Source organism: Camelus bactrianus, chromosome 14 (assembly GCF_048773025.1).
Source record: "Camelus bactrianus isolate YW-2024 breed Bactrian camel chromosome 14, ASM4877302v1, whole genome shotgun sequence".
Classification (NCBI taxonomy): domain Eukaryota; kingdom Metazoa; phylum Chordata; class Mammalia; order Artiodactyla; family Camelidae; genus Camelus; species Camelus bactrianus.
Window position 1 is genome coordinate 2,268,168 of NC_133552.1, and position 13,412 is coordinate 2,281,579.

The 13,412-nt window shown below is 41.6% G+C and overlaps 1 protein-coding gene across 4 annotated transcripts in view; it reads left to right on the forward strand.

Moving 5' to 3' along the window:
- Positions 1-9,442: 9,442 nt before the first annotated feature.
- TNFRSF19 (TNF receptor superfamily member 19) overlaps positions 9,443-13,412 on the forward strand; it is a 68,856-nt gene continuing 64,886 nt past the window's right edge. The window contains exon 1 of one of the 4 annotated variants that reach the window (XM_074377924.1): positions 9,443-10,259. The gene's annotated coding sequence lies outside the window, so the exon portion shown is untranslated. The remainder of the gene's footprint in view (positions 10,260-13,412) is intronic. The other 3 variants (XM_074377923.1, XM_074377927.1, XM_074377928.1) reach the window with 3 other exon arrangements.

Below are 13,412 nucleotides of genomic sequence, written 5' to 3' on the forward strand. Positions count from 1 at the left end.
AACTTTGGTTAGAGTCGAAAAGAAAGTCTTGGGTTGGGTCAAGTGCTCCGGGGATTTACACCTTGGAACAGCAAAGGAGTATTTTCTCTGCAGTCTGCTTCTACAAAGACTGCAGCTGGACTGCGCAGAGTAGCACCTGTTAACAGAGGTGAGCCGGCAGAGTGGAGAGGGTCTGGAGCAAAGCACCAGAAGAATAAAAGGGATGGGTTGTGCACTGAGATCAAAAGGCCTGGTGGTGCGTGGACTGGCCGAGCAATGGCGCAGAGGGGTGCCTGCTTGGGTGCTCGAAAACAGTTCTACAAATATTTAAAAGGTGTTAACACCAGAGAAGGCAGGTCCTTAGTTTGCTTCCTTGGAGGTGACATAATGTGAACCAGTAAAGGTGAAACTAAAGAGAGAACAAAGCCTTCAGAATATCAGGAGATATTTCCAACAGATAACTGAGGTTTTTGCGGCATTAGACAACGCGAAGAAATAGGTCCACTGTGCCGACAGCAGGAACTAACAAATGACTCCCTTGATTTGTCAATCCTTGGCTCTCTTGCCTCTCTTATCTGTCACTGAATACTTACTAACCCACCTTCTCCTACTTGCTGCCCAAATGCTTTCAGATTCCTTCAGGTCCCAGCAATGCCACTATACCTACTTTTTCGGCAGAATGTGCTCTGTGTAGCCAAGTTATATAGACAGATACGCTTGAATAGTGGCCATCGCTGTATGTATCCCACGTGCAGCATCTTGGTTAATGAGCATCACTTAGAATCACAGGGTTGGAAGAACCAGAAGCAAGCCTGAGGTAACCACTCTCATCAGAGAGGCTGGGTGACTTCTCCCAAGTGCACCAGTCTGAAGACTGAGCAGAGGAAAAATGGGCTTGATTCCCAGTATGTGACAATACCTTTTTGTTGCCCAGAATGCAGTGCTCTCTCTGTGTGACAGCCCCAATTTAGTTTTCTTCTTAAAGCTATGATGGGCAAATTTTAGGAAATTTTTTACTTTGCCAGATTTCCGAATTCTTATACTTTCATTATTGCTTAGAATAGATTTACTTAAATTTGCAGATGAGGTTCATTAATGGGAAAATGAGGTTTGAGCGAGCCCACCCGCAGCCTTTCACTGGGGGCGGTGAGGGGGAGGCTTGAGCTGAGAGGGGAGGTTCCCCCCCCACGCCTGGTCCACCCTCTCTGACTAGATCCAGCTTCAGGCGGGCACACCTAAGCCTGGAACAGGAAGACCCTGCGCTGCCAAGAACCCCTGTAGCACTCTCACCACAGTCTGGGACAGACTTACCAAATGAAATATTGAAAGTTGGGACTGTGGTTATTTCTACCGAAAAATTTCACTGGTGACAAGACGGCTGAGGTGGGTGAGCTGCATTGCACGGTGATGATTGGTACGCTTCACCCCTGCGCTCACTCTGTTGACTACCTGTTTGGTTCTCAGCGCTGAGCTAGTCTCCAGGTGACAAGGATGAGTGCCACGTGGTCCCTGCCTTCCAAGAACGTAGGGTCTAATGGGCAGAGTGGAAGCAGAGACCAGTTTATAGCACTGTGTGTCGGCTGCTGTGACTGAGACATCAAGTGCCAGAGAGAGTCCTACAGAGATAGTAAGTCCTACGGACCAAATACGTGTTTCTTATTGTAAGTCACATCAGATGCACAAATGCTGAAAACACGTCAGTGTGTACGCTGAGTACTCCGGAGGTGACCGGATAGCTTGACATGTCTGTTAAAAACAAGGAGACTCTAGATAAACAACAAGGACCTACTCTAGAGCACAGAGAACTATATTCAACTGCTTATAATAACATATAATGGAAAAGAATCTGAAAAGTACACATGTATGTATATGTGTAACTGAATCACTTTGCTGTCCACCTGCAACTAACATGGTAAGTCAACTACACTTCAGTACAAAATTTTTAAAAATAAACAAAAAACAAGGAGACTGTAGTTCAGAGAAGTCAGGTTTCCCTAATTGTAATGCAAAATCCAGAAATCATGGGAAAAATAAAATGTAAAATTGTTTCATTATGCATTAATATACCACGGGAGATACTGGAGGAAGGAAATAGAAAATGAATTAGAAATGAGGATAGAAAGGAAGACATGTAAAATAAAATGAAGTAAAATATAAAGCCACGAAACAAAATAGAATAAAGTAAAATGCATCAGGTGAGTCTGTGGGCAGAGAAGAGTGTGCCTTGAGCTGAGTATAACAGTTTGCGCTAAACACGTCTACAAATATGGAAAAGCTGAAAAGGCAGTAGCAGATTTGGAGACAATGTTTGCAACATATAATAAAGTATTATTTCAAATACGAAAATCATTGTTTCAAATCAGAACACATTCAATAAGAGAAAAGGATAGGAAATCACAGTAGTGGGAATACAGCTGGCCAATAAACATGTAAAACATTACCTCGCTTCACTTGTAATCTAATACGGAATGCAAATTAACACAATGAGATAACACTTTTCACCTATCTAATTGACAAAAAAATGGAAAGTGCTGGTAAACTTCAATGTGAAGCAAATGCGACAGAGTCAAAAGGTTGTCACATACTGCTGGCGACAGCGCTAATTGATGCAACCTTTCGGAGAGTAACACAGCATTACCACAAAATGTTGAATGTGTATCATTTGACCTAGCAATGTTTTAGGAGTCCTTCCTAAAGAAATACTAGCATTTGCTGGCAAATATATTAAGTATGGACCATTTACAATAACAGAATAATTGGAAATAACTGAAAATCTGTTAATAAGGAAATATGCTAGTATTCGGATATGTTTAGTGTACAAAAAGTAAGTTTTAATACAATAGAGCAGAATATAGCATAGCCACCTTTTTGTTTAAAAGAAATGGAATGTGTATGGGCGCATGGTGTGACATGTGTGTGGAGTGTGTGCCTGCGCAGACGCACGTTTGGAAGGTCTCCCGTCACCGGGTTGGCAGAACTGGCCTGTGTAATGGGATTAGAACGGAAGGAAGGAAGGAGTTCATTTTCACTGCACACATTTCTATGTCCTTTGAATTTTTATTACAGACTTCTGCACCGATGTTCTGATCTCTGAGTCATGTTTCTCTTTTCATGCTAGACCTTTAGAGAGGAAATGGTGCAATTTCTATTCGAATTCCAACACAAGAGACCTTTTCTCATTGGAACCGCATTTGAGGACAGTGTCTTATTTTGCAGTCTCCTCGCCCCTCCCCCTCCGGTGTCAGAGACATTCCCCATAAAGGGAGTGATTGTCGGAGACATTTGTTTCATAAAGCTTTGCACATAGATGTGATTATGAGACAAAGCAGCGGCACTGCATTTCCTGTATTAAATATCACACTGAAGTAGCACTTGAGATACCAACCAGAAGGTTAAATAAACAGAAAAGGAAGAATGCCCTTTGCAAGAACCAGAGGTCTAGTTACCTTCTCTGTTCAGGACTTGCCGGTGATGGAAGTGGTGGTCACGAGAGAGGAGGCGACTGAGCTATTCGTGTCCTCAAATCAAAGGAATATCTTTCTAGAAGTATGTTCAAGAGTGTTTAATGGGGGTTACCTCTCGGGGCAGGCAAGGCTTTTGCTCTTGCTTTAATTACTTAAATTCATATAATTTTTTTAAAAAGAAGAATAAATTAGAATTATAGGTGAAATGGATAATGGTTTTTACTTTGTTTTTGTCTACTTATCCAGTTTTCTCTAACAAATATATGCTGTTTCTGTAATCAGAAAAAAAACAAAACCCAGTCCTTGAAATGTAACATTTTTCAAAGGAGAACCCACAAGCCTCCTCTGGGGGATTTCTGTAGCCCAAGAAGCCCAGGTTGGTTTACAGAGGCTGTTAACACTTGTATTGGCAGCACTCCCTACTTGTGAAAACTGAAACAGTGTTTTAGAGATATTTAATTAACAGAAAAAGAAAGTGAAATAGTGTGATCTTGTAAAAGAACACAACTTTAGAGTCATACACTTTTTTTTTCATTGAAGTATAGTCAGTTTACAGTGTCATGTTAATTTCTGGTGTACAGCATAGTGATTCAGTTATATATATATATATATATATATATATATATATATATATATATATATATACACACACACACACACACACACACACACACATACACATATATATACCTTTCATATTCTTCATTATAGGCCATTACAAGGTATTGAATGTAGTTCCCTGTGCTATACAGTAGGACTTTGTTGTCTATCTATTTTATACACAGTAGTGTGTATCTGCTACTCCTAAACTTCCAGTTTATCCCTCCCCTCGCCTGTTCCCCCTGGTAACCGTAAGTTTGTTTGCATTTCTGTTGTGTAAATAAGGTCATTACACTTTTGAGGTTGATTTGAACCATGTGACTTTAGAAGGCTGACATAGCTTTTCAGACCCTTGGTCTCCTGACCTAGGAACTGGGGAAGTTGTTGTTGAATCTAGCAGAGAACCAGGTTGAAAGGGGACAGTTCACCAGGAACTGCTGTTCATAGCTCTGCAGAACACAAATGGAAAATGAGAGTTCGTTGTCTGCCCAACCTCTCGGAGACCCCAAATGAGCTGTCAGATCATCAAGGCATTTGAGAGAGGGCTGGACTCTTTTCCTGTCTCTGATCATAGACCGTCTCCTGGCAGCATCCCATGTGCACTGAGCCCCAGGGTCCTTCACTTCTGATCACTCTTCTGACTTTTTACCAGTTGGACTTCCCCCATCTTTTATTGCCTTTGCCACTCATCATGTTGCATGCATCCCTTCCAGATCATACCTTTAGTCTTAGCACAAGAGGTCTTGTGCCTTCCTAGCAGCTCAGAGTTTGTGCCCTCCTCACTCTAGGAATCCTGCTCCATACCAGGCTAGCAGACTCACAAAATGCTGTCCCCCTACAACCCCCAACACACATAGACCATCTCTACTGGGTTTCTATTATCCCACCTGTCTCCGTGGTGACTCCTGCCTTCCTCCATACCCGTTGCTGGTGAAGGACCAAACATCTTCTCTGTTTGGGGCCACTCTGCCCTCTGATAGTGGAGGACTCACTCACTGTCCAGCTGCACTTGTATGTGAAAGTCCACTTCAATCATTGAAGTTTACACACACAATTTACACTTCATTTTTTATTTTGAGAAAAGTTTACTCATAATCTTACACATTCATCTAAAGAATGATGAATCCTTGATCTTGAATTCTAACACAAACATGAATGAAATACCTCCTCTGAAAATTGTCATGATACACTTTGGACTTGTTGATGGTGTAATACTAAAATATCGCAGTAGCAATGTAAAAAAAAATCAAAGTTGTTCACTTTCAAATGCTGTGAAACATGTTATTTGCCAAAATGCAAACTTTTTATTTCGATGTGAGAAATGGTTAGAAAAAGCAGAATACAGGGTGCTTTTCTCTTCCAAAGAGATACAGTTTTTTTTACCTGTTACAGTCAAAAATGACTTTTTTTTTAAAGCAATACTTTAAATAGCCGAGAGTTCAGATGTGTTCCATCCTTACTACACGCCATTACTATTCTAACACTGACCGAAGCCCTAAGGATAAGTACTCTTATTGTCCCAAATTTGAGAGACAAGGAATCTGAAGTTTAAGGCAAATTATTCACACTCAGAATTTCATGTGAAAATATTGGAATTCAAGCCAGTACAGCCTGATGCACGTGACCATTTATCTTTACTGTCTCTTTCTGTGTGTTCTCACCACTCCATTGGAAATCTAATTACCTCATATATCATGCCCAGCTTTCAACAAAAGATTATAAAGCCCTGTTAAAAGACAAGGCAAAACACAGTCTGAAGAGACAAAGGAAGCTTCAGAACCAGACTCAGATGCGATACAGATTTTAGAATTATCACATAGGAAATTTAAAATAACTGTGATTAATATATTGAGGGCTCTGATGGAAAAGGTAGACAACGTGCAAGAACAGATGTAATGTATAAGCAGAGAGATGCAATCTCTAAAAAAAGAATAAAAAGGAAATGCTGGAAATAAAAAACACTGTAACAGAAATGAAGAATGCCTTCAATAGACTCATCAGTACCCTGGACACAGTGAAGCAAAGAATCAATGAACTTGAAGAAATATCAGTGGAAACTTCCAAGCTGAAATGCAAAGAGAAAAAAATGAAAAAGTCTATGGGATAATTACAAAAGGAATAACACACAAATAATGGGATGTCAGCAGGAGAAGAATGAGAAAAAGGAACAGAAGAAATATTTAAAATAATAATGACTGAGAATTTTCCAAAACTAATGACAAACACCAAACCACAAATCCAGGAAACCCAGAAACTACCAACCAGGACAAACACAAAAAAATCTACTCCTAGGCATACCCTATTTAAATTGCAGAACACAAAAGACAAAGAGAAAATCTTGAAAGAAATCTAGAAACCAAAATAAAAACAAGGAAAAGAAAAACACTTCACCTATCAAGAAACAAGGCTAAGAAGTACATCAGACTTCTCATAAGAAACTATGAAAGCAAAAAGAGAGTGGAATTATCATGCAATATCTGTCTTCCTCTGTCTAGCTTACTTCACCTAACATATGTCCTCCAAGTTCACGTTGTAGCAAATGTCAGGATTTCCTTCTTTTTCAAGGCTGAATAACATTCCATTATATATACACCACATCTTCTTTGTCCATTCATCTGTGGATGGGCACTTAGGTTTCTTCCGTGTCTTGTGCTAATACTGCAGTGAACATAGGGGTGCAGATACCTCTTCAAGATTGTGATTTCTTTTCTGTTGGACAAATACTCAGGAGTGGGATTTGCTGGGTACTCTCTGCAGAAGTCCTTGGCTCAACAACACTAACAGGGTAGATGGTGTCCCTTTCTTATAATTTAGAAGAACGAAGCTCAATGAGATTGAAGCTTGCCCAAGTTCTCCAAACTGTTACCAAGTTAGAGATGAGGAGAAAGATTTGAACCCAAGACTTTCTGGCTCCTGTGTCCATACCCCTTTCTTACCACTGAGCTACTTTAAACACACACAGTGTGTAAATGAAATGAATCCTAAAATTATTCCTTCTAATTTATGTATAGAAAGCAGTGCTTATCACTTGTAATCCAGGATGTATTCTCTGAGCAGAAGGTTTAGAAAAGATGGCATTGGAGATGATCTCTAGGTAACCCCAAGAACTCTGAAAAGTGATGGAAAAAAATATGATGTGTTCCCTGAGCCTAGATCTCACACGTGTGGAATTTATGTGATTTGCCCATCAAGGTGGAGAAACAAAGGAGGCACGTCTCAGGTGTGGGGAAGAAAATACCACTCAAAATAGTGGCACCAGCGGGGACACGAGACCCCCTCCGTCCTTGGACGTGAACGGTTGAGGTCTCCTCAGTCTCAAGTGCAGTGAAAGGCAGCCCCAGCCCCTTCCCACAGATCCGACGGCCGCCTAGCCCACGACACAGCCAGGTGACACCTCGGAGAGGAGAGCAAAGGGAGCCATCTACATGTGACGTGGCCTGGGAGCCAGCAGTAAAACGCCGCCGCTCAGTGTTATTAAAGCAGATCCTTACGTAGCGTGTGGTGATGTACTTCTTAACCCCGTAGATCAGGTTTCATTTCTCTAATCTGAGCTTTGGTTTTTATTTGGGGGCTGGGGGAGGCTGGTAATTAGGTTTATTTATTTGTAGTGGAGGTACTGAGGATGGACCCCAGGACCTCGGACATCCACAAGCTATACCCTCCCGTCATCGGAGCTTGTTAGAGAGGAAGGGGCTCCCTGCAGGAGCGCCCCTGGTGTAGCTGCTCAGAAGGAACAAGGGTGCAGCCGTGTCACCACCACGCAGGGGGCTCCATGGGCCGGGTCAGGGGATCAGTCCTCCTTCAAGGTGGCCGTTTAGCCACTCTGCTCCAGGTGACAGATGCAGCCCTAACCTGGCTCCCCTGTCATCTCACGTGTAGGGGTTGTCAGCCACAAGAGAACCAAGTCAACAGAGTTTTCAGCCACTCAGTGAATAAACTCCACTGGCGATGACATTGCAAGGCTAGATGCACTTTGAACTACAGATCTTCCTTGGTGAGATTTGTGCAGGTTGAGGATCATTTGAGTGGTTTCCATTGGAGTCCCTGTTTTCAAATGCCTATCAGCTTTGGTGGAACTACAAGAATCCTAATTCAGTCCCTCACCTATTTCTGTCACTCTTGAACTCTGTGCAGACATTAGGATGTACCTGATGCTCCAAAGAGCGTCTCAGTGTTAGGATCTCCTGCGTCAGGGTATCGCGAAACCTCACTTCTGAGAGCAGTGTGATGGAATATAGATTTCACGCTGGTTGCAAGGTTGGATTAACTCAGAGAAGAAATGGGCACTTGCCCACTGGGAAAGATTTTGTCCTTTTAAGTGTTTTCTTTGTATTCGGAGTTGCCCAGGAAACATTGTGTGGAGTCCAGGTATCACAGGAGTTTTCCTGGTCTGCTTTTGAGACAGCCTAGAGAATCACACCTGCACTTCAAATACTACCTGAATTCTGCGCATCTTTGAGAAGTGATGTGTGGGGTAGAAAAAGTACAAAAGAAATGCTGGTGGGCAGGGGGAGGAAATGACCATTTAAATGTTACCCTGAACTCATTAACTGCTCAAAGCAAAAAGAGAATCATAGAAGTCTGGAAATAAACACACCATAAACCACATTTTCAAATATCGCATCAGGAAAAAATTTGATGAAAACGAATTAGGAAGGGAAGTTGTATAAGCTACATAAATTAAATTTTATTATCTTTGAAGTTTTGCAAACATTTTGAACTGACCTTCTAAAAGTTGGCAAGTTGCCATTAGAAAATAAAAAATTTTCCTTCAGTCCATAAAAGAGTGATCTGGAATTCAGAAATGCGACTGTATCCTGAATCGGAAAAAAAGACGAAATTTTTTATTATTTTCTATTTTGATAAGTACTAAAAATAAGATAATCTTACTTTATTGAAACTGCTATTGCTAAGGAAAGATAGTAAGATAATGCTAAATAATGTGCAGTAGGTTTAATCTCAAATTATGAAGAAGTAGACCAATGTGATGATTTTTAGTGAGTGAAGAGTCGGAACTAAAGATTTCAGAGAAACAGCCCTAAAAGGCAGAGAACACAGATTTGGGGTAAGCACAGGGCGAGGCTTTACATCATCCTTTTCTTTTGTGGATTTTTTAGGTACTTGACAGGTGTTAATGAATGACACCCATCCAAGAAGCACACGTTGCCTTAAAATCTGATTTTCTGAATCCCAAACTAAGACGAAGGCTAAATGCCCAGGGGCTTAAGCGAGAAGGTGACAGATACCAGACACTGGTTACTTTAATTAAAGCTCCACTGTCTAATTGGCAGTCAAAACCTAATAATTTACGTTTCAAGGAAAAAGCAGTTTAGTTAAAATGCTCAAGGACTTGTCACATTTAAAACAAACACTGTGAAGAAGTCACCCTCCCTCTGGCAGTGCCCCTGGTGCTTCTCCGAATGGCGGTAGAGTGATAGATATGTTTATCCATTCTGGACATCTGACACCCGGTCTCTGTGGAGAATTGTGATTTCTGCAGGGAAGGGGCTGTCCTTCGGAGCCAGGATGGATCGGGGTCTCTTCCTACTGAAATCGTCCCGCAGCGATGGCCACGCTTTCCAACTGGGCAGCAGAGGACAGAGGCTGCGAGGCGCAGGCGTCCAGCGCGGTCAGAGGCCGGGCCGCCGGCCTCCCGGAGCCCGCTCCCCACCGGCGGCTGCAGCCCTCCCGCCCGGGCCCCTCCCGCCCGGCCCCCGGCGCTGGTGATGTCATGGGATCCGCGGCTCCGCGAGATGAAAGGGATAAAGCGCAGCCCGCTGGCACCAGGCGCAGCTTCCAGCGCGCAGTCACGGCGCAGCTTGGGAACCCGAGCGCCGGGGAACCGCGGGTCCCGCCTCGCTGCAGGAAAGCAGGAGGAAAACGACGCGATCCGGGTCAAACAAAAGAATCCGAGGGCCGGGAGGCGGGAGGGCGACTACCTGCTGGAAGCCAGCGTTCCTGCTGGCCCTGCGCACACGCAAACCGGGCCTCCTTTGATGTTCTGCAACTGATCACCGGTCAGATTACGCATTTCATCTCCCTGCTCGTCTGCCTTTGATCTGCGGGCTTAATTCCATTTTCCTGGATTTGAAGTTTTGTCTGGGCTTGTGCTGACAGACATTTTTGGGAAGGAGAAGCACTTGGCACAGAGGTGCTGCCAAGGAGAAACTCGGGCGCCGAAAGGGTGAGTCCTGGAAAGAGTTCAGCCCGTTGAAGGTACGGCGTTTTGTGTTCTGTTGTGGCGTTCACTTCACTTTTCCTGCGCGTTCTCGGAAAAGATGCGTTTAGCCCACGGAGCACGAGCGTTGTGCTGCGTGTCCGGGTCAGAGGAAACACGCTGCTCCATGCGGTTTTAGTAGTTTGCACAAAGGGTTTGCAATCTGTCGTGCACATTTTACTTGGAAATGAGTTGCTCCAACAGGACAAAACAGGGAGTGCTAACTTTAGCACACACCCGGCGCTGCAGAGCCCGAGGTCTGGCGCTGTAATTGCTCCAAGTATTTACAGGTCGCTTTACTCGGTAAACAGGCGGAGGAACCCTACTTGACGCCGACGCTTTCCTTGTCTCCTCGTATAAAAGCACAGAGTGCGTCTCTGGCAATACTGTTTCTTTAGCTTATTTATTCTCTCACCTCCAAGATGTCAACCTATCAAATACATTTACTTACAGTGTGTATTCTCAAGGGACTCACTGGAGAGGCATTCAAGTATGATTAAAGCCCTTTCTTTGTGAAACTGAAGAATTTTCAAACAGTGAGGGTTTAGTTGTGCTAAGTTTGGTTAAAACATCCTCTAGTGATTTCCTGGAACCTAGCACAAGCCTTATGGACAAACATTCACAGGGTTAATATCCTAAATTAACATTTACTTTAAATTTACAGTGACAGCTGTTGTCAGTTAAAATCGGCCAATTGTTCATGAAAACTATCTTTGTAATCAAGTTATTATGTTACGTAGAGTTTTTAATCACATTTTCACTTTGGTTTATGCGCAGCATGGCAAAACCAAAATATATGGCTGTGCTGAATTGGATAGTTACCTTGTTTTGTGAACTCAATGATCACATGTGCGCCTGCACACACACACGCGCACGCGCGCACACACACTGTAAAATCTTTACATTGAGATGCAAGAAAATACAGTGGAAATGTAAGAGCGCCATGTTCACATTAGTTCATTGTAATGGTCTAATCTTAAAGTTTTTCGGGTGAAATATTTATCATCACAATAGTCTACTTAATGCCAGCTCAACCACAAAGAAATTGTAAGTGATGAGACCAGTTAGCCATTCGTCTGAAATTCTTATGAGACAGGAAAGGCCTAATGAATCTCGTTTCACATGTGATTAATTTCTCAGAGCCAGTTAATTGCTCTCTCAACTTTCCTCCTAGTATTGGAAGGTGGATAATTAGCATTGTTTGCTTAATTTTGAAACTCTGATTGCTGTTAAGTGAAGATTATTTAAAACCATACTGACTATGTTTTTAAGATGTGTCAGTAAGAATTTAATCTAAAAGATTTAACTGCTGTTTTTAGTCCTGCCAAGAGAGGCATTTAAATTTTTGTTCTACTGACAGTGTGACAAAACATGTTCACAATGTTCTGAATTACCAGCTTAGGTTGATTTTTTCATTTGTTTGCTTAAAAAGTCGTCATTAAATCACAAAAGCAGTAGTAATGTTCACATTAGGATAAAGAAAATTAAACTTTTCAAGTAATGACTGGAGAAGATGCCTAAAGATATAGTATGCTCAAGAACTCGGTCATTTAGTTCAGATTTGAGACTTAAAAATTTTTTAATGACTATTTATTCTGCTACTCAGTTCATTTTAACAAACACAGACTCTCTTCAGCACAAAACAAAAGAGAATTAGCAATTATCTGATTAATTGAGGCTTTGTAGAAAACTAGCTTGGGCAAGTCAGGTCATTGAAAATCCACTTCATTGCCTGAATTAATTCAGTTAATTGTTTACTTCTTGTGTCTTGATTGAGAAATGAAACAGATTGTATTTGGCTTTAAAAGAAGGATGGCTATCGCTGAAGGGACAGGTACAGTCTCATAAGCCATCTCTTAATGAATTGCCAGGCGATGATCTTGACTGAGGTTTTGGTAGAAATACTTCCTCACACATCCACTGAACGAAACCCTTATTATTACTACATTTTCCAAAGCACTTCCCTATCTGTTGTTTCAATGGCAGCTTTGTTGCTGCAGAAAGTCCAAGTCTTCAAAAGACTTATTTCTAGTCCTGATTCTGTCACTGATTAGCTATGTGACCTCCAGAGAGTCACTTCACTGCCCAGTGTTCTCCATGTGGGAGTTGATCAGATCATCCTCCTGCAGTAAGCAGGGTGGAATTTTTATAGCCATTTTACAGATGAGGAAACTGAGAAGGGAGAAAAGTAACTTGACTTTCTTAACTAAGGTCACATGGCCAGTTTTGCAAGCCTTGGGCTCGTGTTCTTTCCCGTTCACCATGCATACTTTACAACACCTGCTAAAACAAATGCCCTGCTGACCAGAGAGCAGTGTTAGTTTGAAAGATCAAGTCAGCCACTTCCTTCTGCACTGCAGGTTTTTTGTTTCCATGATAGACTTGTCAGTCAACTGGATTAGTCTGCTTATTTCCCAAGAGTTCCTTTTGCTTCTGATTTTCCAAGCAGTTCCAATTAGTGCAACACATAATTTACCATTTAAATATTAAATACCATATTAAAATAATTTTCACAAAAAACTTAATATATCAATGCAATGTGAAATTATATACACTTGTCTGTGTTTGTGTGTGTATGTACACATATATATACACACAAGTTTGACATTATATAGACATCTTTGTGTGTTTCCAAGGAATTGACATTTTCTTAGAGGATGTCAGTGGGGTCCACGAAAAGTTTAATAAAGGTTGTTGTTCCTCCAGGGAGATTCCCAGTGGGATTTTGTGAGATTTGAGCTTACAGATTCAATATGGGCTTGTCCATGTTGTATGTTCCCTATTACATTTGATTATGTTCAGAATCCTTGAACATGTTTTCATGAACTCTTTCTGGGTTTTTCCCTTGGGTAAAAAAGAATATATTTCTTGTGAATAAATGTATTTGTTGCCTGTAAACTTTGCACATATCCACTGTGCTCTCAAGGCCAAATATCTATCCTTCATATCTCATCACTCTCATAAAGATTTCATACAAAGCTTTACAGATTATTACTTATCACAATCACTAGCATTTATTAATTCACTAAATATTAATTCACTAATATTTGAGTACTTGTGGGCCAGGCACTCGACCAGTATTTTTTGGAACACCATTTCATTTAAATTTCTGGCAATTAACTTTGTCAATATAATTACACAGATGGGGAAAG